Source organism: Bos grunniens, chromosome 17 (genome assembly GCF_055505025.1).
Source record: "Bos grunniens cultivar Pamir isolate PY7600 chromosome 17, Bosgru_T2T1.0, whole genome shotgun sequence".
In the NCBI taxonomy this organism is placed as follows: Eukaryota; Metazoa; Chordata; class Mammalia; order Artiodactyla; family Bovidae; genus Bos; species Bos grunniens.
In genome coordinates, this window is record NC_141181.1 from 12,953,213 (window position 1) to 12,978,827 (window position 25,615).

General features: G+C 41.6%; 1 protein-coding gene across 17 annotated transcripts in view; it reads right to left on the bottom strand.

Annotated features, from left to right (window-relative positions):
- Window positions 1-25,615, bottom strand: part of SMAD1 (SMAD family member 1) — an 83,581-nt gene that overhangs the window by 48,043 nt on the left and 9,923 nt on the right. The window contains exons 1-3 of one of the 17 annotated variants that reach the window (XM_086346519.1): window positions 5,604-5,709; window positions 5,317-5,369; window positions 4,172-4,391 (exon numbers count right to left, since the gene is read on the bottom strand). The exons of 7 other annotated variants lie outside the window; for them this stretch is intronic. The gene's annotated coding sequence lies outside the window, so the exon portion shown is untranslated. Of the gene's footprint in view, window positions 1-3,848; window positions 4,392-4,829; window positions 4,903-5,316; window positions 5,370-5,603; window positions 5,710-11,815; window positions 25,593-25,615 lie in introns of those variants that run through there. 9 more of the 17 variants (XM_086346518.1, XM_086346523.1, XM_086346517.1 and 6 more) reach the window with 9 other exon arrangements.

Consider the following 25,615-nt stretch of genomic DNA (forward strand, 5'->3'; position numbering starts at 1 on the left):
TATGGAATGAATTATGCACCCCCCACCCCCAAACTCATATTGAAGCCTCAGTGTGACTGTATTTGGAGATGGAACCTGGAGCCTTTAAGGAAGTAATTAAGGTCAAATGTGGTCATGAAGGTGGGGTCCTAACATGAGAGGATAAGTGGCCTCATAAGAAGAAGGGAGAGATTTCTCTCCTGCCCTACGTGTGCACCCACTGAGGAAAGGCCACCTGCAGACACAGAGAGAAGGCCACTGCCTACAAGCCTGGATGATAGCTCTCATCAGAAACCACACTATCTGGACCCTTCATCTTGGACTTCACAGACTCCAGAACTGTAAGAAATACATTTCTATTGTTTAAGCCACTCCATCAGTGGTATCTTGTTATGGCAGCAGACTAGCACAGTATTTAACCCTTTAAATAATTATTTCAACTAGGTAATACAATCATTGCGATTTTATAGATGAATAAACTGAGATGCAATTTAAAAAGAAGTATGCTACTCTTTATATGAGTTATGAGGTAGAAGCAATATTCCCCTTAGTGCAAAAAAAATTCAAGTTCTCAACAGATACTGTGATATTCTATATTTATAGTCACTCATGGGCTCTAAAATATTTATTTCAAAGTACACCTCAATCAACAAAAACTAAAAGCGACAAGACAAAGTAAAACTGTAACAGCCTTAACATCTGTTTTTCTTTTGCTCAAGTATCTCATGCTAAAAGAAAAGGTAGTTCATTCTATTTATACTAGATAAATGTAGCAACATTTTAGGGTCTTTATTCAGTAAATAAGTCTATGCCTTTGGACTATCAGGCAATTAAGGTAGGAAATTCATTCCCTGCTTTTTCAAATATGCTTTTTATTGACATGAAATGAATGAAGCACATGAGCACGTACTGTACTAAATACTTTAGTCAAGTTGTTTCATTTAAACCTTCCAGTTACTCTTCACTAGATAAAAATGCAAATGGCGAAAAAGATTAAAGATAACTTTGCACCAACTCCAGCTAAGATTGAGTAGCAGGTATCCAATCAACCTCCTCCCCAAACAACTATAAAAGGTGAATAAAATACAAATGAATAAATCGAGGTGGGGGTGAAGCCCAACTTTTTAAAGGCATCAATGAGCAATCAAAGTACTCAGGACACGAGGGGCCACATATGGAAAGATGTGAAAAGTGATGAAGTGATAAGCTGAACATTCTTCACTGCTTTTCTTCTCAAGGCATTTGCCAAAGCTACGTTGTAAGAAGCCAAGTAGAAAGAAGCTAAAAGACCAAGCAGAGATTTCAGGAGTCTCATAGTGTTGAGGAGAGCCCCCCTCCAAAAAAAAAAAAAACAGAGTTGAGGGCCTGCCAAGAAGGAGAAATTCTGGTAAACATGCCAGGTTTTCCGCTGAGACCCTTGGAGAGGTATGCCCTAGTGCAAGGGCTAAACTGAAATGGACAGTGTTTAGAAACACAGCCTAGGATCATCTTAGTACTAGACTAGATCAAGATGAAAGAAAATGAGGAGAGAAAAACTGTGAGAGAGGACATATGCATATTGAAAGTTACTGGCCAAAGGCTTTCCAAAACTGGCAACAGACATCTAGCCACAGATTCACGAAGCCTTATAAGTCCCAAGAAGGAGAAATAGAAAGAAATCCACAAGTTTTAATGTGTCATATTATGGTATAATTGCTGAAAACCTACAACAAAAATCTTTAAAAAGACACAATACTTTCAAATGAGTACAATAAGCATGACAGCTGACATTTCAACGGGAACAATGAAAACAAAACTACAGTAAAATGGTATCTTTAGCATGCCGAATGCAATAAATAGCTGGTAACTCAGAACGCTACACTTAGTGGGGAAAAAATCATTCAAAAATGATTGTGAAATAAAAGTGCTTTACAACAAACAAAATCTGAAATAACTGGCTTCCAGGAGGAATTCTCAAGCACAAGGGAAAAGCAAGAAATTGCGGGAAAGAACGAAGAGTTCCATAAGGGTACTGACTTTACAAAACAATTAGAGGAACATCTTGTGGTGTTTAAAATACAGAATTAAAATGCATAACAAAAAAGCAGAAGGGATCCATGAATTTAGAGTTCTAAGGTCCTTATACTACCCAGGCAATGCTAAAACATTAAACTATTATTACTGATATAAATTATGAATTCCTATCATAATAAAGCAACCACTGAAAGAATAATTTAAAAGCAATAAAAAGGTAATAGAGGAATTAAAAATATGGAATTCTATTTAAAGATATGATTAACCAAAAAAACCTCAGAACAAAAAGGAGTACATAATAGGTGGGTCAAATAGAAAACAGTAAGATTCAGATATAATCCTCAACGTCTCAAGAATTACTTACAAATCAAGAGACTAAATGAGCCAAATGAAAATATATAGTGTACTTACAAGAGACACATATCAAATACAAGGGCAGAGAAAAGTTGAAAGAAAAAGAATGGAAAGAACTGTACTGTGCATATTCTAAACAAAAAAGTTCACAGAGCTATCAAATCAGACAAAAGAGACTTCAAAGAAAGAAGTATCACCAAGGATAAAAGAGGGACATTTCATAATGTTAAAAGAGGTGCTCTACCATGAATATATCACAATCCTAATTTTTTAATCCAAGCAGTAACGGTTTCAAAATACATAAAATAGAAACTGACATAGTTAAAATGACAAACAGTCTTGGTGGGAGATCAACATAGTAAATGACAAAACAAGCCAATGAAAATTGACAGATATAGGAGATTGTATGTTTAAAAACTTAACTCAATTCATGTATGCACCCAGCAACTGCACCACACATAGCACTTTAAAAAACACATGACCATATAATGGGCCGTTACGCAAATCTCAACAAATATCAAAGGGATAAAACTATACAGAATATGCTCTTTGATCATCATACAACTAAGAATAAATGCCCAAATACTGTTATTGAAAAGAATTACACTTCTTTGACCTGTGAGTCAAAGAAGAAAATATAGGGGAAATTAGAAAGTATTTTAAATGGGATGATTATAAAAATCTGACACATCAAACTTGTAGGATGTGGCTCAATCCATGCTTAGAGGGAAGTTTATAATCTTAAGTGCATATATTAGAAAATAAAAGCAGCTGAAAACTAATTTTCTATGTATCTACCAAAAGAAAAAGAAAGGAACAGCAAATTAAACCCAAAGACAGTAAAAGGAAATGAGAGCAAAAATTAAATATATCTATATATATAAAATAGGAAAATAAAATCAAAGTTGGCTCTTTGAAAATACTAATAAAACCAGATATTCCTCTAGCAAAACTAATCAATAAAAGAAAAGGCACAGATTACCCGTAACAGGAATAAAAGGGGGAAAGCATTACTGATTCTGAGAACTGAAAGGGATATTTATGATGGACTGCTGTCACAGCAAACTGCACATGCCAACAGTTACTTCCTCACTGGAGGAAAAAGGAATTCTATCTGACTGTCTTCTATCTTTGGAGCAGAGCCCTATACCTGGCACACATCAGAGTCTCAATAAATGTTTGATGAATGATTTAGCTCCCTGAAGGAATTAGAAGGCCAAGGGTGGAGCTTTACTTAATAGGCTACAGGGACTCAGTTGTTCCCTTCTGTAAAGAGTTTTACTCAGATTTATCAGTTCTTTGAAAGTGGCATTATTTTTGTCTAACAATAAAAGAGAAAACAAAACACTATGCTATCATCAAGAGTCACACTTGGTCAGAGTGTACCTCCTGAAATAATTGTTTACTTTTACTAAAGGTTAATTGTGCAAAAGAACGAGAAAGACAACTTTTTTTCCTTGTCCTCTAGTAACAATTTATCAACAGAATACATTTCTCCTTACCCTGTATGTCCTCTTCTTCAACTCCAAAAGCTGCGTTTTTATATTTCAGTCAATAGTTTTCAAATTGAGGGGGTGAGTTTCTATCAAAATCACTTGGGGCTATTTTAAACTCTAGAACTGATGGATTTATCATAGAAGGTGTGTGTGTGGCGGTGGAGGTGGGGGTTGAGGACCACAATTTCAGACCTTTGCTTTAACTACTGGAATCGACATTCATTCAACGAAGTTGCACTGAGTGCCTGCTAAGTACTTTGGCTACCCCACTGAGGCCAGAGACAAAGATGCTCCATCCTGAAGAGCCACTGTGTTAACAGTGAACTCACGGTTAGCGAACTGGCTCCCCGTATGCCAAGTTCAAGGACTGTGCTGAGCTTTCTTGAGGCAAGTGCAGGTCTCAGCAGGAAAGGAGTTCCACGAGTAGAACAAGGTGAACTCTGAGTGCAGGAACAGAAGAGGCGGCCCCTGTACTGCGCATGTGCCAACCAAGAACCAACCACCACGCTGTGTCACAAAAGCTCTACCGCAGGGAAAAACGATGCACGACTATACATAAAAGCAGAAAAGGAGAGAAGAAAAGGAAGGAACAATTAATTCCAGGGATTTCAGGAAGTTTTTCCAAAGAAGAAATATCATTACAGGATGAGCAGAATTTTGCAAAACAATAGAACTAATATTTGGAGTCATCATTACATGAGAGACACTGTTCCCTTTATTACCTAGTTTAAACTTTGTGACAAAGCCTCTTTAAGGGAGCATTCTGTTTTCCTTACTATGCTATGGTATGCTAAGTCACGTCAGTCGTGTCCGACTCTGTGCGACCCCATAGACGACAGCCCACCAGGCTCCCCCGTCCCTGGGATTCTCCAGGCAAGAACACTGGAGTGGGTTGCCATTTCCTTCTCCAGTGCATGAAAGTGAGAAAAGAAAGTGAAGTCGCTCAGTCGTGTCCGACTCTTAGCGACCCCATGGACTGCAGCTTACCAGGCTCCTCCGTCCATGGGATTTTCCAAGCAAGAGTACTGGAGTGGGGTGCCATTGCCTTCTCCGTTCCTTACTATACAGGTAAGGAAAGTGAAATACAGAAAAGTTAATTAATTTGTTCAAGGTTTATGTGCACGGTTTTAAGTGGTGGGGCCAGAGAGGGAACCCATGTTTCTGGCTCTAGAGCCTCAATTTTTAAACCACTTTTCTAAATTGGTAGTTCTAACAGACATCAGGGAAATGCTAGGGTTCAAGGATGATGTAGATGATACAAGGCTGATAAGGGCGGGGCAAGACTGTGAAGGGCCTGTGATACCTATTATCCCGTGGGCAAACGGAAGGTTTTAAATCAGAGCACCAGTGTGTTTAGATTCATGTTTTAGAAAGACAGCTAAGGTGACATCCTCAATATAGAAGGCCTCTCCGCCCAGGGAACAAAAACAACATCAAAAAACTGAATCACAACATTGTTAATCAGGTCACTCACTCAGTTGTGTTCGACTCTCTGTGACCCCATGAACTGCAGCACACCAGGCCTCCCTGTAAAGTAACAACAACAACAACAAACCCTGCTACTGCCTCCAAACACTGTTGGGGCCAATTGTTGGGGGCGGGGGGTTGATGCCACTAAAAATATTAAGAAATTAAAAAATGACAAGATCATAAACTCTTGCATGTAAATGTGCATATGAAACAAAACACAGGTTGATGACTGATTTTTGCCTCCTTGGGTTAAGCACTTTTTTTTATATTCAAGTGAAACAAGTAACCCACCTCCCATCAGGAACTCAAGAGTCCATGACACGATGGCCTTGGCAAGACAACTCATTTTTTTCTGCCCCTTTTGGTACTTCCTGCTTTAGTTTATGTCAAGAGCTAAGTGGCCTTATCAGTTTAAAGCGCAAAATAAAAACATGAGTCAGCAAACAGAGATTTCCTTCCCTCTTCTCCAAATACAAACATTTCACACTGACAAAGAAGAAAAAGCACTTCAACTGGTAAAGAACCCCCAAGAAGTCTTAAAAAAAGGGTGAGATTTGTTCCAGTAGCTTCACTTCTAGAAATGAACACTAAGGAAATATTCTGCACTGAAAATGTAAAACTGTTTTTGCACGATGATTTTCATCAGAGTATTCTTTACTGTAAGGAAAAAAAATGAATATCTAAAAATTGGAAAATAGTTAAGGAAGCCGTAGTATAGCCCACTCAAAAGAATATTATGTAGTCCTTAAAAATTATGTTCATAAAAATGATAACTTGGAAAAAACCCTAAGCAGAATACAAAACTGTGTATATAGCTTGAACAACTATGTAAATATATTATTTAACAGTGGCTGGGTTTGGAAGGTTAAGTCTCTCTCGTTCCTACTTGTTAAAACTTTTCAGACATTCTTTAATGAAAATCTGTAACTTTAAAAAATTTAAAAAGCCTCTATACAAAAATATTTGCAAATGACACACAAAAAAACCCACCTCAATTCATTAATTCAAGCCACATACAAAGTCTACTTATAAATCAGATTAGACTTACAGTGTGACCCGATTTAGGACGTAATAAAAATGCAGTTTAAGACAGGCTTCTAAAGTCAGTACCTTTCCCTATGGAGTCTCACTCATGGAAAGGATTTCTATTGGCACTACCAGAACCAAATGCGAAAAATACGCTTATAATGCTCCTTTTGACATGGCTATCGAATTCTGCAACTTATGTGGTATTCCTTAACGTGAAAAGAAAAAAAGCAAAAAGCTGTAAAATAACTTTAACTGCTGTGTGAACTTGCTCTACATTCAAAGGAACCCTCATTAGCCAATTGCACAAGGAGCATTTTCTTCATCTCTGCCTCATCTAGTGAAGAAACATGTAATTATCCAACTGTGTGAATATCAACAAAATACACTCTCTGCCATGCAATACCTCAGATCCCAGATTCCCACTGAAAGTTTTAAAGGAAAATTATTCTAATTTGTATCTGAAGATACGATAAAAAGACATGGGGGTGGGGTGGGGTAGGGGTTGGGGGCTACCAAGCACTACAAGCTACCAAGCACTACAAATCAAGAAAAGCACAAGAGGGGACAGATGATGGCCAGTCGCCCTCTGCAGCTTCAGACTAGTGCTGTTACAATCTGTGCACTGGCATGAATTCAGTGAACTAGACAAAATAAATGATCCCTTTAAATACTGAGGAATAACTGAATTGTTCAACAAAATCAGCATAAAATATGGGCTCCAAAAGCCACCGGGGGAAAGTATCAAAGACTCCTTCCAGGTACCTTAAAAAAAGTAGATAAATGGTCTATTGTCAGTGAAGCAAGAGACTCACCCCAGCCCCCAACCTCTTGTTCTTTGGTTCATTACTGTCTTAACTCTAATGGTAAAACATCAAGGCATAAAAATCAAAAGAATCAAGGAACTAAAAGTATGGGATATTGATTAACTTCGCTTTAGAACTGTTTAACCGTTGGATAAGTTACTTGAGAAAGAAGACAACTTTGTAAAGATTATCTTTCTCTGAAAAAGTCTGATCCATTTTGCTAGAGAAAGTACTTCCAAGTAACTAAATAAACTGCATGTGTATTTCCTGACTTATACCACCAGCTCTTCTTAAACTGATGATCTTGTGAAGAAACAGAAAAAGACTCCAGTTCTCAAAGAGCGACTGAGGGGCTTTTGAGAAATCATAAGCAAACTATATGATTCCTGTAGTTTAGTAGTTCTCATGTCTAAATTATTTCACCATACACCTCACTAGAATGCCATGGAAATGGGAAGTACCTCAGAGGTGTATTGCATAAAGTGACTGGCGGCAATATTAATTAGTACTGTAGAAAGGTGTTTTCTATCCTAACATCCAATTTTAGATAGGATTCAAGGTCCGATGAGAACTTTTACCTCCTGAGATACTTGAATTAAAACATCAAAAAGGGTCAAAAAGTGAACATACCAGGAAATCTGTAATGTAACTTTTCATTACTCCAAAATGGACTATTTTTTTTTAACCTGCTTTATTTCATTTAGGTACTAATGTCAATGACATACTTCCTGCTCAGTCACGTCTGGCTCTTTGCGACCCCATAGGACCATATACTACCAGGCTCCTCTGTCCATGGGATTTTCCAGGCAGGAATACTGGAGTGGGTTGCCATTTCCTTCTCCATATATACTCCTAACCAAGAGCAGACTCCTCAAAACAAATGATGATTCCCAAGAAGGATAAAACAGACACCCAAACATTCCTGACACTCATAGAAACCACAGAATCACAGACTGGACACTACAGATTTGGGTTGAAAATGCTTAAAAAGATGACGGCCCGCAAAGAAAAATATTCCAGAGACTCAATGCTAGCATATATTTTAAAACATAACGAGCAACCCATTTAAGCCAAGAATCCAAGAACTGTCATGAGCTTTGCTGGGAAGAGTATGATGGAGAATTCACAGAAAGAAGGGGAGAACCATACCAAACAGGCCTAAATAAAATTAGGCTACAGAATTAATGAAAAGTTATGAAGAATTGGGAAACTACCAAGCTTTGGATAAAGCTAAAATACCTATTACTTCAAAGCAGAACCAAAGACACCCCACAGACTGCCTGAACAGGAAGGCTGAAGCCACACACACACTCACATTTCCAGCTGGAAAATCAACCCTAGGAAGGGGACCAGGAAAACCAGTAATGAAGACAGGCAGAGAGAGTACTCTGGGAACAGACAGGATACAACCGGAGCAGCACCAACTCCAAACAGCTCTGAATAAAAGCATCATGGAGCATCGATCACACAGCTCCTTAAGGAAAATGCTACACCATCATCTACTCTTAAGGCAAGGGGGAGGAAAATAAAGTTCTACACAAGTACAATGACATCCCAATCAGGAAAAAGAGAGAGAGAGACGGGTTTTCTCTAGCTATCTCAGTCTCAGAAAGACCCCAAAGTAACAATGATCTGTGATCTGATTTCAACAAATCATCTGTTCAAATGTTTCCTTTTCCCGGTTATTCCAACTAGGAACTCACGTGGTTTTTGAGATACTTGTCCTGTAAGTCCCTCTGCATTTCTTTTTCTTATATCAAACAAGAAGTTAGCCCTCAACTTTCATTCAACATTTCCCAATTCCAAACAGGTCAAACGCAGCTAAATAAAGCTTGCCACTAATCAAAAGGAAGGGGAAAAAATCTAGAACAAGAAATGTTCTTGTTTAGATGACTAAAACCTATCTCTTCGACAGACTTGAAAGCACTTTTTAAACCACCTACTTCTTTGCTCAGAAGTTGGGCTAAAAGGAACTCTACCTTGACTGAGTCCTTAGGGGGGAAATACATATACGAGTGTGTATATATATGTGGGTGTGTATATATCTATAAGCTATAAATATACGTATTTATAGCTCCTATACAAGAAAGCAACATGAATGCCCACTGCAGCTCACAGAGGAATCCTGCTGGTCTTGGAGCAGCAGCAATGCCCTATTGGCACAAACACCCAGAAAAGTGAAGGTTGCTTAGCCGTGGCCGACTCTTTGCGACCCCACAGACTATACAGTCCATGGAATTCTCCAGGCCAGGATACTGGAGTGGGTAGTCTTTCCCTTCTCCAGGGCATCTTTCCAACCCAGGGATGGAACCCAGGTCTCCTGCATTGCAGGCGGATTCTTTACCAGCTGAGCCTCCAGGGAAACCCAAACACCCAGAAGACAGACTTCAACTTTCCTGAGTTTCTTATTCAGCCCGTTTCAGTTACTTCCAAACCCTTCCCCACTTTCTAAATGTGAGACTGATGACACAGAATAGCTAGTCTGCCTCTTTTTCATTAAAATTTTTTTCAGAGATTAATTTTCCAAATCTGGAGAAACTAGGGGGTGAAGGTGGAAGAGAGGACCAGCTCTTGAAAGCTAATTTTCATCATGCAATCATGCAGGTACTGGTGCCTTTAAAACACAGGCACCAACAGCCTCTCTTCCAGTCCCTTAGGTGTGATCTGAAGGACAAGCCAGCAAGAGCTGCTGAGATGTGGTCTCTCTCAATGGAGTGTTGAGTGTTATGTGAGCAGGAATCATAGGAATCAAAAAGAAAAGGATGCACTTACCACCTGCCACTTGGAAGTTCACTGCAGGCTGTAATATTTCAGCCAAATGATTTCAAAAGTGGAGAAGGAAATGGCAACCCACTCCAGTGTTCTTGCCTGGAGAATCTCAGGGATGGCGGAACCTGGTGGGCTGCCGTCTATGGGGTCGCATAGAGTCGGACACGACTGAAGTGACTTAGCAGCAGCAGCAGCATCCTCTCAATGAAAAGGAATCAAGGACTTATGGATGTCACACTTAGATGTGTCTCTAATGACAGTGCTGTAGTTTACATATTCAATTGCACTAAGTATGCTATTCAATGTATGTTCATTGTGTTGGAAAATTCTTCAAGAACTCTTTCTGGTTCTGCTCTGCATACACAAGTGCTTCTATCCTGACAAATTCAGGCTGCCAATAGGGCACCTAGTCAATTTTTCTTAGTCACAGATAATCCCTGCAGAATAGTGTCAGTTTGGTTTTGTTTCACTAGATGATACTTGTTTAGTTAGGCAGATGCTTAAAGCAGAGTTTCCTTACTGTCCTCAACTTCAACCAAGAAACCTGGCTTATTTCTACATCTCCTTGCCACTTCCTCTAAAAGTTGTATACTGGAGTAGGTTGTCATTCCCTTCTCAAGAAGATCTTCCTGACCTAGGGATTGAACCCGGGTCTCCTGCATTGCAAGCAGATTCCTTACCATATGAGTTAAAGCGAAGTTTCTAAAAGTTGTACAGCATTCTTTAATCCCCCTGAATTCCCCTCCTCAAATTTATGCTTATAATGGAAAACTGTCCTTCTGTACGTGGTAAGCCTTTCAAGATATCCAGGTCCTAAGGTCTGTCTAGTCAAGGCTATGGTTTTTCCAGTAGTCATGTACGGATGTGAGAGTCAGACTGTGAAGAAAGCACTGAAGAACTGATGCTTTTGAACTGTGGTGTTGGAGAAGACTCTTGAGAGTCCCTTGGACTGCAAGGAGATCCAACTAGCCCATTCTAAAGGAGATCAGTCCTGGATGTTCATTGGAAGGACTGATGCTAAAGCTGAAATTCCAATACTTTGGCCACATCATGAGAAGAGTTGACTCATTGGAAAAAGACTCTGATGCTGGGAGGGATTGGGGACAGGAGGAGAAGGGGATGACAGAGGATGAGATGGCTGGATGGCATCACCGACTCGACGGACATGAGTCTGGGTGAACTCCGGGAGTTGGTGATGGACAGGGAGGCCTGGCGTGCTGCAATTCATGGCGTCGCAGAGAGTCGGACACGACTGAGCGACTGAACTGAACTGAAAGACCTCACTCTGATAAATCTCATCTGTAGTCACCTCAACTCAAGAACTGTAGAGTTACTGGCTTGCAACTGCTTACGCCTCAAACACTGGAGACGGAAGAGCAGAGGCATTTTCAAACTTCACTGTCTGTCTATAAGAGGAAAAGGTCTGCAGTAGTTGTCTCTTAGAAAAAAATTCTTTTGAGTGTTTTAAGTTATCATAAAAGAGCAATTTTACAGCTTGCAAAGAGTGCTAAATGTGGTAAATTTCCATTAAGTGACCAGTTATGAATGATTCAATCATTAACAAATGGAAGAAACTATTTTAGTTGGGCTATTACCCTATGGAAGGATTGTATTGGTAGTTTTTACACTCATGTTGACCTTTTATACCAACTTTTCAAGATGCATATCATTATCTCCATTTTACTAATAAACCTAAGGGTCAGGGGTTAAGTAACTTTTTCCAGATCGTTTTCTAGTAAGCGGTAGATCTACAATTTAAACCAGAACAGATACTGAAGTCTATTCATCAGGTTAAAACAGTAAGGAATTCAAATACTAAATTCACAGATGAAAACGGAATAGGCCAGAGGTGGAAAAAAACTATCCTTTGTACTTAAAAAAAAAAAAAAAAAAAAAACCCACCAACCCTGCTGTATTTCAGGTTTTGGAACGTTGCTCCTTCTCCAGCGATCTCACAGGTGCTGTTTATGACCACAAACACGCACATCTGTAGGGGTGAGTGACATACGCAAGGCAGGGCCGCCTGAGCCCTCTCCCTATATTTAGATCCTCCAGCTCTGCTCTTAATTGAGTCATTTAATCAGAACCCTCTAAAAGGGAAACACATCCATATTCATCACAGGCATCAAAGGAAACATCTTTACAAGTTATATCCTTTTACAAACCAACATGTGGTCTCACGCCACTCTCCCAATTGTTAACTCCTCCTCTGGGAAGAACGTGGAATTTTATTTCTTTTTATCACTTGAAAAAATCACTTCCCTCCTAATTCAGTAAAACTGGGTGGAGGCCACTTCCTCCACAGGTGAGAGAAATAAAACTTGTTGCTCTGTCATAGTCAGGAATTTTAAAGCGAACCACTGATTTCATGTGCTTGCGAAGCAGAAGCAAAAGGCAGGGCCAAAATCCAGCGGGAGAAATCAAGACCCAGTCTCCAGACTTTCAGATCAGATCCTCACCACGTTTCTGTCATTTTAAGACGTTTCTAAGTGAGAAAACAGGAGCTTCACTTGGAATGAAAAAAGGCAGGTCTAAAGGGAAGCTTTCCACTTAGCAGCTGCTCTTTGAATAAAACACCTCTGAGCCTCAATTTGCTTTTCCGTGAAATTTTGATTTCACCACCTACCCCACTGGGTTTGTTACCAGCCTTAAATAGGAATACATAAAATTGATCTGAAAATTCTAACATGCTGAGAAATGTAACACATTTACAGAGTGGGTTCACAGTAAGCTAATTTCAATATTCTGTTTACACAAACAAAAGTTTGTGTCTTAGTTTTTGTCTGTCCAGTGAAGTTTGAACTTTGTACAAAGAAAATGATAAAAAGAAAAGCTGATAACCACTGCAGTCATTTAGCTCATTTGACAAACTCCCAGAATGTATTAGATACTATTCTTTTTTTTTTTTTTTAATATTTATTTGGTTGCTCCAGGTCTTAGTTGCGGCATACAGGATCTGGTTCCCTGGCCAGGAATCAAACCGGGCCCCCTTTATTAGACACTATTCTAAGCACGGGGACACAGCACTGAATAAGAGGGAAAAAAACAGTTTAAATAAAAAAGTTCATGCCTTCCTGAGACCTACATTCTAGTGGTCAGGTCACCTCACTGAGAAGGTGATCTTCCAACAGAAGCCTAAAAAGGTGCGGGATGGAGCCAGTCTGAGGATGTACATGGCAAGCAGAGGGGGGGCAAGGAAGAGCAGAGGCCAAGAGGCAAGAATGTGCCTGAAATGATCCCAGGGCAGCACAGAGTCCAGCATGGCCCAGGTGGAGAGAGGGAAGGGAGAGGAGCAGACAGCAAAGCCACAGGACTCTGGAGCTTTTTTCCCTCTCAACTGCGCTGGGAGCAGAGATGCCAGTGTGGTCCCACCGCCAGCTTCCTGGGGTGACTATGGTGTGGCTGGGCTGAGAACAGGCTGAAAGGTGGGGGAGCAGGAGGAAGAGGCGTGGCAGAGTAGGAGGGAGTACGGAGACCAGTGAGGAAGCTACAGCAGTTGTTGCAGTTCAAGATGATAAAGGTTTGGATCAGTCCAGCAGAAATGGTCAGACCTTAGCTGCTGTGGTGGCTCAAATGGTAAAGAATCTGCCTGGGATGCAGAAGGTTGGGGTTCAATCCCTGGGTCATGAAGATCCCCTGGAAGAGGAAATGGCAACCGACTCCAGTATTCTTGCCTGGGAAATCCCATGGACCGGGGAGCCTGGAGAGCTATACAGTCCATGGAGTCATATGACTGAATGACTAACACATTCTGAAGTTATGGCTATGAACAAATACATTTTATGAAGAAAATACTTAACCACAAAGTTGGTGATGTCTGTTTAATTTTTAATTCTGGGACCTGTTAAAATCCCGTATCACAGCCCTATGAGATGGCGTACCTGAGGTGGAGTCAAAGGTCACCAAAGAAGTAGCTCAAGAATGATAATGGGAGGTAGAAAGGGAGTAGGTGTGTGTGAGTCAGTCATGTCTGATTCTGCGACCCCAGGAACTGAAGCCCAGCAGGCTTCTCTCAAGAATGATCATGGGAGGTAGAAAGGAAGGGGAGACGGGGAGAGATGGGGGGAGAGAGAGAGAGAGAGAGAGAGAGTGTGTGTGTGTGTGTGTGTGTGTCGCTCAGTCGTGTCTGACTCTGTGTGACTCCATGGACTGTAGCCCACCAGGCTCCTCTGTCCATGGGATTCTCCAGGCAAGAATACTGGAGTGGGTTGCCACTTCCTTCTCCAGGGGATCTTCCTGACCCAGGGATCAAGCCCATGTCTCCTGTGTCTCCCACACCGCAGGCAGATTCTTTACTGTCTGAGCCACTGAGGTAGCCCCAATGTTGGGAATAAGAACAGAAATCCTGCAGTGATGAGGGTGGAGGATGGGGAGTGAATAATAAGGAGGGGAAGCGTGGCACAGTCTGACGTGACAGTCAAAGCTGGGTGTTTCTATGGAGGATGCTGGAAGAACCGTCTGAAGGGGGCAGTGCGGAGACCCCCACTCCTGTAGACCCTGTGGTATGAGGGTTATGAGGGAACAGCCAGAGAAACAGCTCCCAGGGAAGCGGCATCCTCAGATGAGCATGATCTACGTTCAAGACCACTCACGTACTAAATAACCCAGAGGTCTAACAATAAGGGAATGATTAACTTATAGTACACCCGACAATGATATTAACCGTTAAAAAAGTAGGGGGAGGACAGCCTTTCATGTCTAACATGGAAAAAAAAAACCACATGCTAATTGTTCAGTTAAAAAAAAAGCTGCAGAACACTACACACAGTACAATCTCATTTTAAAAACTCGAATAGAAACAAAACCTGTACATGTGAAATATACGTGTACCTTGAAAAGCCAGGAAAGAAACAAATCTGAACAAGCAGTTACTTTACGGAGTGAGCTGGTGGAGAGGAGAGGAGGTGAGCAGACCATTTTTACTTACAACCAATAACTGTTTCCAATTTTAAAACCCCAATAATAAAAACAAATAAAAACTGAAAGCAGGTTAAGAGATTTGTTCTACATGGCCCCAGAAGACAATATTATGACTAACAGGTGGCAAGATTTATATTTTTATAAAGAAAAAAAAAAACATTGAAAGTGTTTCTGTATAGAACAGAATTATCACTGAACTAGGATTTTCACAGAAATGTATTCCTATATATGGATTTGGGATATATGACCTAATTCTGGATGAACAGGATATTTGATGGGAATGTACTGTTTTATTAAGCAGTTCAACCACATGATCAAAAAACTCAATTTTACAAAATGGCATATTATAACAAAAAATAAGTTTCCTCCCCATTCCAGTCCCCTTCCATTAATAATTCAAATATCCTTCACATTTTTCAATGCATGAATTTTTTTTACCAAAGAAATGTTCTGTATTAATCAGATACCTCAAAAGCAATTCGGTCCTGTCCTTTCCCAGTATGTTAATCTGTTATTTGGAAGAATAAAATAACTCCTCAAAATCTAAGTTTACATAACCGCTGAAACAAACATGGAGATCAGCCAGATTTCACTCCGCTTCACAATCAATGACATCTTGTTTTCAACCTGCCAAAAACCCAAGCTGGACTAACAGGCCTTCAGGAGGAGAAACTGAGCAAAGAACGGCCGCCCGCTTTACCCTTCAGCAAGAGCTCCCTCCAGCTAAGGGCAAAAAAGCAGCAGAAGCGCTTGTCTTTCATCGGGTTAGGGAAATGATGCCGTGGGTACGAGCAGGGGTCACCTACAGAATGAGGTGAGACCTGTACCCCAAACCTAGACCTCTTTCGCCTCAGGTCAGTTGTTTAGTCCAGTTCTACCTGTTAGCCTCCCCAGAGTCAGGTATTTACCAGTGGGGATGGAAAAGCCCAGTAAACAAAGTGCACTTGGAAGGCTTCCGAATGCAAGTTCTCCTCCTCCGTATGTTCAACTTTCTAAGCAACTTTACTCTCCACTAATTCACTATTTAACTGAAAAATTTTGTAAGGGCTTACATAAAGGTACAGTAGAAGAAAACTGGGCAGGCTACAGTTCCCAGCACCACCAAGCTCACAGTTGCTAAGTGGAGGGGAGGCGTGGAGGGTGGAAGAGCCACGCCATCAGGCTGACTGCGGCGAGAGTCACAGGACGTCTTCAGGCTCTGTGATTATCTAAGGGAGGGTGGACAAAAACCTGTGCCATTTCTTCACCACGACTCCATCTCCTGTGCACCCCAGGCTTTCTGTTACCTATCCTGATGCAGAAATCCAAACGAGTTTAAGCTATCAACCACGTGCATTAGTGGGGATGAACTGTAGAATGGATAATCCAAAGCAGCCTTAATAAAAATTAACCATTACTTCTCAAATATGTATTATACTTTTGTCTAAGAAGTTTTTCATTCCTTAGCATATTCTGCTTATTACACTAATCATAACACTATTCTATACTCTTGAGAACATAGCAAATTCTAAAGAAATGCCCGTTCAAAATTCTAATATTGCTGTGGAAAATATATAGATGAGAGAGTTAACTATGGTTTTATTATAAAAACTTAAAAACCTATTCCGTCACAGAAATCACTCTAGTCCTCCTCTCGAAATTCATCCTACTGGCAGCAGTCTTTACAGAATATCTGAAATATCCCAGTTCGAGGACTCCATAAACTCTCACCACCCACTTCAAAGGGCTGTCAAGCCAGTGGTTCTATGGGAAACATCAGGCAAGAGTGTATCCATGGTCGCCGTCAATTTCCAACACAGCTCAAGTATTCAGAGAGAGCAAGAAAAGCCTTCTGCTATCACCACCACCACCACCACCACCACCACAATGAAGCACCAAGCAGTGTTCCAAGCACTTATACCTATTAACTCTCTTAATCCTTACAGGAATCCCATGACGTAAACACTGTTTCAGAGATGATGAAACCAAAGTGCAGAAAGGTTAAGGGCTTGCCAAGGCACCCCCTCCACCATCCTGCTTCTCCTGAATAACCTCCTCCTTTGTCTCATGCATAAAGGATGCATGAGACAAGCAAGGATTTGCTTACAGTTTTATTTTAATCCCTCTAGCTCCTTCCCACCCCAACTTTTGTTTTTGGTGTTGTCTTCCTTCTTGGTATCTTGCCACTTTCCTAGAACATGGAAAAACCAAGAGTTTTACCAGGGCAGCAAGTACGAGATGAAGTCCATTTTCATCTAAAGAGCCTAAAATAGGGATAAGAAGTTGTAACTCAACAAAGACACAAGGCAATTAGCACTATTACTTCACACTAACAGCCCACGTTATGTGTTTGAGTATTAATATTCTTTTCTTGTGATGAGTCTGCGGAACATTACAATTAAACTCCTCTTAAGAAATTCATTTTCTTTACATTCTCACTGATTATTCTCTTTTTTAAATCTAGTTTATTTTTACCAATTACTGTGTAGTCTTTTTTTTCTCTTTCATATGGCACTTTTTTATTGTGTGAAAATATACGAAACATACATTTTCATTTTAACCATTTTAAATGTGCACTTTAGTAGCATTAAGTATGTTCACACCATTATGCAACCATCACAATCATCATCTCCAGAACTTTTCAAGGTTTTTTCTTTTTTAAAAAAGAAGAAGTACAGGCTGTATTTTCTTATCCACTCCTAAAAGGGAAACACTTGGGCTATTTCAAACCTTTCCTTTATAAATGATGCTCTAAGAAATAACTTGGGCTTCCCTGGTAGCTCAGCGGGTAAAGAATCTACCTACAATGCAGGAGACCCTGGTTTGATTCCTGGGTCGGGAAGATCTGCTGAAGAACGGACAGGCTACCCATTCCAGTAATCTTAGGCTTCCTTGGTAGCTCAGCTGGTAAAGGATTCGCCTGCAATGCAGGAGACCTGGGTTTAATCCTTGGGTTGGGAAGATCGCCTGGAGAAGGGAAAGGCTACCCATTCATTCCAGGATTGTATAGTCCGTGGGGTCATAAAGAGTTGGACAGGACTGAGCAACTTTAACTTACTAAGAAATAACATTAAAAAAATAAGTTTTTAGTAGCCAGCCTCTGTTAAGATTGTAAAGTCTTTCATTCTGATTTTCTCAGAGATTGACTAAATTTTTTTTTTTAATGCTTTCTTCCAGTTTTACTTCAGGTCCTTTACTGAAAATATACACAAAACAGAACAAAAGTTACTGGCTCTTTTTTTTTTCATGAGGTTAACACTGTTCCATTCAAGTAAATGTAGAGATGGAAAATAATTAAAGGACTCTGCCAACTATCACATTTTATTCTAGAAAATACTAAGATATTCATTTTAATGGCTCATACACAGATGGCAGTCACAATGCTATCTAGAGAGAGGGGCAAAACACCGCACTCTCAACTCTGGAGGATCTGGGGGAGGGGATAAGGACACAGCCAACAGCAGACAGGTGTGGCAGCAACAGCGGTCAGGGACACAACCACTTCTGGGTCCCATCGGCCTCCTGGTCCCCTTGGTTCTCCCCTGGTCCAGGGTTTCTCACCCTCGGGCCACATCCCTGGCCTCTGCCCATGAGACGCTGGTGGTAACAGCCCTGCCCTCCCCACAGCTGTGAACGCCCAAGCGCTCGTGCGGCCTCGGCTCTCCTGCGGACGGCCTCCGCGGACGCCCTCCGCTCTCCTCCGGACGGACTCCGCGGACGGCCTCCGCTCTCCTCCAGACTAACTCCGCGGACGGCCTCTGCTCTCCTCTAACACTCCTCTCCTCTTTGTGAGCTCCTGGGGCCTCGGGTCCCAACCGCTGTCTTTATGAGCCCTCACCTCTAGACTCCAGCACACAAGGAATTGCTGATTCCTTCAAGAAGGGAAAAGGGGAAGCTTTCAAAGACACATAATTCTCTTTTCTCCTCAGAGGAAAAAAGGGGGTGGAAAACAGTAACCCTCAGAACTGCCTGGGGAGCATGGAGCACCAAGGATAGGTATTACCCGGCACCTAGCACTGCTGGGTATCAAGACATCGTTCGTACTCACAAGGGACCTACAACACGCCACAGGTCCTATTTCCTGACACGTATTTAAAGACATCAAAATGAAAAAATTCACTCAAAACTACCATGTGTCAAGCCGACAATTCTTAATGCTGCTTTAAGTTGAAACTCATCTGTGATGCTTTTTTTAAACCCTCCCTACCCTAACCCCCAAATCAGACCCCCTGGGATGGGCCCTGGTGTTTGTGCAGTGGCTGTCCTTCACAGGATTCTGATATGCAAAGTGAGAATCACTGGGCTAACACAAAAATCATAAAGACACGGTCCACATACCCTCAAGGAACACAGTCTATAAGCTGAATGAAAGTGAAGTGAAACTGTCAGTCGCTCCATCGTGTCCAACTCTTTGCAACCCACATGAGCTGTAGCCCGCCAGGCTCCTCTGTCCATGGAATTCTCCAGGTGAGAATACTGGAGTGGGTGGCCATTCTCTTTTAAGATAACACTAATAAAAGTTATTAAAACAGAAGCGAACTACACAAGGTTTATGTTTTCCCCAAAGTTACAAGCTCTTGGTGCAAATCCTACATTTATGACTCCTTATGTCAACTTTATCAAGCTAAGAGAGACACTAACAACAGAAGTACAAATAAAAGACTCTCAAAAACTTGCTGAAAGAATCCATCCACTAAGCTGGAAGTGGGCAGGACACAGGAGTTCTATCAACTGCATCCAATTTCTTTCCAATCCCTTGATTCTAAAAGGCCTTCCCAATTACTGGAGTTACACCCTCAAAGATACAATAACATGAATAATGATGGCTTGTTATTCAACTTTTTGTATGATCATGAAGTGAAAGTGAAGTCGCTCAGTCGTGTCTGACTCATTGCAACCCTATGGACTGTAGTCCGCCAGGTTCCTCCATCCATGGGATTTCCCAGGCAAGAATACGGGAGTGGGTTGCCATTTTCTTCTCGAGGGGATCTTCCCAACCCAGGGATGGAACCTGGGTCTCCTGCATTGCAGGCAGACTCTTTACCCTCTGAGCCACCAAAGAATCATAGTCTCCTCTTATCGGTAGTTAAGACTGCTTCTGCAGGGAAAACACTGACTGAGATGCTGCTCTCTCCCTCCCCGAGACAGAACTCAGTGCTGGACGTGTGAAATACTTGCAGAATCGATTAACACCGGCTCAACAAAAAGCAGAACCATTCAGTGAGGGTGCACCTATTTTTAAAGGAGGCTTTCCTGGACTACAGATCAATATCTCAGCGCGCACAGCGTGACAAGACAGAAGTCTTCAGCGTTTCCATGCAAATAAACGCTATCAACACGGTTTGAATGCTGATCATTTCAACGATAATCAAGTTAATTTTGTTCACAGTTTAACAGACGACCATTTGAAACGAATCAAACGTTCTCTCGAGCTTGAACAAACTGAATAGAAGTCCTGAGCACACAACACGAACACTGGGGAAAGAAAGAGGTTGTTATTAATTATACCAGACTGCAAAGCCAGCAACGGACACAGCACAACAGGAAGCTCTAACAGATGGGACGGCAGAGGGCTGAAGGTGTAATTCCTACAGAGACACTCACTGCAGCGTTACCACTCCCTTTGCAAGGCTTCCCATAAAATTAAAGACACACTTTGATAAAATCAAAAGTCTCGGTGCCGGCATGGCTCTTCCCAACTTCGTTTAAAGAGTCTGAGGGATGTGCCTGCCTAATGCTTACCTATTCAAGCCCCCTGCTCTGAGTCACCAACCCCCAAAAGGACTTAGGAATGAAGAGGAAAGGCAACAGGCCCAGGGGTAAGCCTGTAGGTGAGATTCAAAAGCCTCCCCGCCCCCTGCCAAATGCTGAAATATTTGCAGATCATTTTAAAAGAAAGGAGATGGTGGGGCAGAAGATGCCAACAAATTCTCTTCTGTCCAGCGGCCGGGTAAAAACTGAATGCTGAGATAAGACTGAGTGTACTTCAGTTAGGTAAAGACCCCACCACCAACTGGTGTCACATGAAAAGCCTTTCTTACACCCACAATCTTAACTATAGTAAGTCCCCTACACACGAACCTTCAAGCTGCGGACATTCAAGATGCAAGTGTTCCCCTGCATGTCAGCTGTTGTACCTTACTACTGGACTTTTCAAAGTACTCTAAGATTAAAAATGGTTCCTTTATTATGTTTTTAATGTATTATTTATGTGAAAGGTATTATAAATCTATTACAGTACAGTACTACTATACAGCCGATTGTGTCAGTTGGGTCTACCTAGGCTAACTTTGTCCGACTTACCAACAAGCTGGACTTACGAATGGGCTCTCAGAACCTGTTTGTATGTAGGAGACTTACAGTATTACCTTTAAGAGACAATTAAATGCTGATGCCTAACTTGAAATTTTTTTCACTTTATACAAGGCTTTACTATGTGAGGGAACTTGTTATTTTTAATACCTTATGAGCCAGTCTAGCTCAATAATCACAACCATGTTTCAAGACCATCGCTGTGTCTCTCATGAAAAAGAAGACACTGTAATGAATCAAATCTAATACCACGACTCAGCGGGGAGAGAAAGGCCCATCTCGCTATGCTCTATGAAGCACTGGCATCCTTAAGGTGCACTGATCATGCCAGCTGACTGAGAAACTGCCTGGAACTGGCAGCCCCGAAGTGCTGGGAACACCTCACGTGCTAACAAGGAGACTCCGAGCCCGAAGTCATGAGGGGCGTGGGGCAACATTAAGGAAATGGGATGGAGCTGACTTGTCTCTTAAAACGCCAACCTAGATTTATCAGGTACCTCTTTGTACTCCTGCTTCTCTCAGGGGGCAGGAAAATTTTGGCTTCCTTTCCTTCAGTGAGAAAAGCGCAGTTTCCCCAGACTGATCCTTCCTGGTCCACAAGAATGATACCGTCAAGTAAAAGAGAAGACGCTGTCCCCATTCCAATGAAGAGTCTCATCCAGGACACAGCAGAACATCTCATGCTATTAGTTTGCATTTGTCTGTGAATTGCTTGCTCATGCCCTTTACCAACTTTATCAGAATTTATTTATCTTTTTATTGAGGCATAGTTAGTTAATAGTGTTTCAGGTGTACAGCAGAATTATTTTGATTATATTCTTTTTAGATTCTTTTCCATTATAAACTGGGCTTCCCCGGTGGCTCAGATGGTAATGAATCCACCTGCAATGCAGGAGACCTGGGTTCAATCCCTGGATCGGGAAGATCCCCTGGAGAAGGGAATGGCTACCCACTCCCTTTTGCCCGGAGTACTTTTGCCCGGAGAATTCCACGGACAGAGAAGCCTGGCCGACTACAGTCTGCTAAGAGCCAACTCACTGGCAAAGAGGACAGCAGAGGTTGAGATGGTTAGATAGTATCACCAACTCAATGGATGTGAATCTGAGCAAACTCTGGGAGATAGTGAAGGACGGGGAAGCCTGGTGTGCTGCCGTCCATGGGGTCACAAGTGTCAGACATGATTTAGAGACTGAACAGCAACAAACCAGTACGAACTATACCAAGATATTAAATACAGCTCCCCGTGCTATACAGTGGGCCCCTGCTGATTATTTTATATACAGTAGTGTGTATCTGTTAACCCCAAATCGCTAATTTATCCCTCCCTCACTTTCCCCTTTGGAAACCATAAGTTTATTTTCTGTCTGTGAGTCTGTTTCTCTTCTGCAGTTAAGGCCACTGTATTATGTTCTTAGATTCCACATATAAATAACATCCTATGATATTTGTCTTTGTCTGTCTGACTTGACTTGGTATGATACTCTCTGGATACATGTACCAATTTTCTGCAGGGGTCTATTTCCTATTGATTTAAAACGTTTCTTACAAAGAAAAGTAACTTGCTGCAGATTTGAAAGGTTGTGTTTTTGTGTGTGCTCATTCATGAATGTGTGCTTGGTCACACAGATGTTCAATGTATAAACTTTTCCTTTATGGTTTCTGCCTTTGAAGCCATGATGAGAAAGAAGAGCTCTATAGGTAGCTATTAATACTACCCTTCCACTATCTTTTGAAAATGACAATCAATTCACTTAATCAATGACTATCAAGAATCAATCCCCTCCTTCCATTCTGACATTATGACAAGAATCCATGCCAGAAGTTTTCTGCACTGAGTATGTATTCTCTGATTCAAAAAAAAATTTTTTTAACACTGATGAACACTGTAAGAAAAGCACAAAGATAAATTCAGAATACTTTTAAAAGCTCTGGGCAACTTAAACAGCTTTTAATAATCATCAAAGGAGATTCTTTGCTTAATTCAATTACTATACTTTTCTTAAAAAGATTTATCTGGAATTGTCAGGGAAACACGTGCTCTACAAATTCCCAAACCTGATATTTTACAATTTCATTTATTGGGATTCTCATTGCTTAACCCTTTTCAATTCATTTAATGCATTAGATGCCTTAGAACCTGTGACCCCTTATCTAGACTGGATTCGATATTGCTCTCGTTAACATTCTAGACTCCAAAATCACATTGCCTCTTACAAATGAACACTAACATTTTCTGAATGCTCACTACGTGCCAGGTCCCAGGCTAAGTCCTTCATGTATTCTTTACGTCACTGACGGCAAGATGCACCCGCTTCAAACCAGAAAATTTACAATCAATGGTATGTGGTCCCCACATGATGGTTTTTTCCTCAGCAGCATATGAAATAACATCTTATGACTAGCAGCATCTTGGATGAAATATGGAAGGATAACTCATCTTACTATATCAATCCTGAGGCTGCGACTACTGTCTCTGTTTTTCAGATGAGGAAACTTGACATTCAAAAGTTAATGGTAGCTTTCTCAAAGCTTAAAAAAAAAAAAAAAGGTAAGTAAATGCTAGGAGCATGGACTTAAACCCAGGCGACCTGACTCCAACGCCTCATTTCCTAACCTGTTTGCTCTCCCTAGGCCAGAGTCATCTCTGCCAGCATTCCTCTTCAACCTTACTTTCAGGCCACCAAGTTGTATCAACATGAAAAAGCAACAATTACTAGTCCGCTCTACAGCCACATCAAGCTTTACCCCAGGCTTCCCCGGGCTGTTCAAACTTTAAGTTCTCCATAGACTTCCTAGCATGCCACCGATGACGGTTATTCCCAAATGTCTCCATTATTCTCACACTTTCAGTACCGTTTTCTGATCCTCCACGCCCGCTCACTATCCCAGTGGAGGGACTGACCTATCTCCTCCACTACTGGGGAAACCAGCGCAAGCTGGCATGAGCGCCGCCATCTGCTTCCCTCTCTTCTATGGACCCCAATCTGACTCTTCCGCAGTCTCCCTCCTTACCATGACTGTGGTTTCGTCACCGTCTCCAGATCACTAACTCCATCATCTGTGCTGGTTCTTTGTCCATTAACTTCTTTCCCTCAACCTTCAAATATGAAGTTCAGTTCAGTGCAGTCGCTCAGTCGTGTCCGACTCTTTTCGACCCCATGAATCACAGCACGCCAGGCCTCCCTGTCCATCGAGTCAGTGATGCCATCCAGCCATCTCATCCTCTGTCGTCCCCTTCTCCTCCTGCCCCCAATCCCTCCCAGCATCAGAGTCTTTTCCAATGAGTCAACTCTTCCCATGAGATGGCCAAAGTACTGGAGTTTCAGCTTCAGCATCATTCCTTCCAAAGAAATCCCAGAGCTGATCTCCTTCAGAATGGACTGGTTGGATCTCCTTGCAGTCCAAGGGACTCTCAAGAATCTTCTCCAACACCACAGTTCAAAAGCATCAATTCTTCGACACTTAGCCTTCTTCACAGTCCAACTCTCACATCCATACATGACCACAGGAAAAACCATAGCCTTGACTAGATGGACCTTTGTTGGCAAAGTAATGTCTCTGCTTTTCAATATGCTGTCTAGGTTGGTCATGACTTTCCTTCCAAGGAGTAAGCGTCTTTTAATTTCATGGCTGCAGTCACCATCTGCAGTGATTTTGGAGCCCCCAAAAAATAAAATCTGACACTGTTTCCACTTCAAATATGAAGAAGTCTCATCAATTTTGAAACGTAAGTCACTCGAGGGCGTACAAGACTATTTCTCTTAATATACGCACTCTTCACCTCAGCTGCATTCACTTGATGAATGCTGACCTCCTCTCCTTCACCCTGAACCATACAACACGCGCCCCAGAGATTCCTCTAGGTTCTCTCTCCTTTTGGCTTCCTGGCTTAACTCCTCTGACCCCACACCTTTCTTCCAGTTCCTTCTTTGGTCTACTTCAAACATCCCTCTCCTTTCTACTAGTTCTTAACTGCGGGCATCAGCGGAAGAGTGTCTCCATTCGTGACCCTCCCCAAATGCCCATCCATTCCTAGATGTTCCCCTGTCCTTCCCAGCAGCTTACTACGTGGAGCCCACAGAGAGCTCCGAGCCCCTCCGTAGACTTTAGCTTGGCTATGTGTCTCTAACTTGCCTGCAGAATACTTGGGTACACCACGTTACATTCAACCTGTCAGTTCTAATTTATCATTCATACAACCTTCCTTCCACAACCAGTTCTTTTCTGTTCTTAAGTAAAAGCTTTATTAATTTTCTACCCACTCAGGTTGGAAGGGCTTCCCAGTTGACCCAATGGTAAAGAATCTGCCTGCTAACGCAGAAGACACAGGTTAGATCCCTGGGTCAGGAAGATCCCCTGGAGAAGGAAACAGCAACCCACTCCAGTATTCTTGCCTGAAGAATCCCATGGACAGAGGAGCCCAAAGGGCCACAGTTCATGGAGTCAAAGAGCTGGACACGACTAAGTATCTATGCACGCACAGATTGGAAA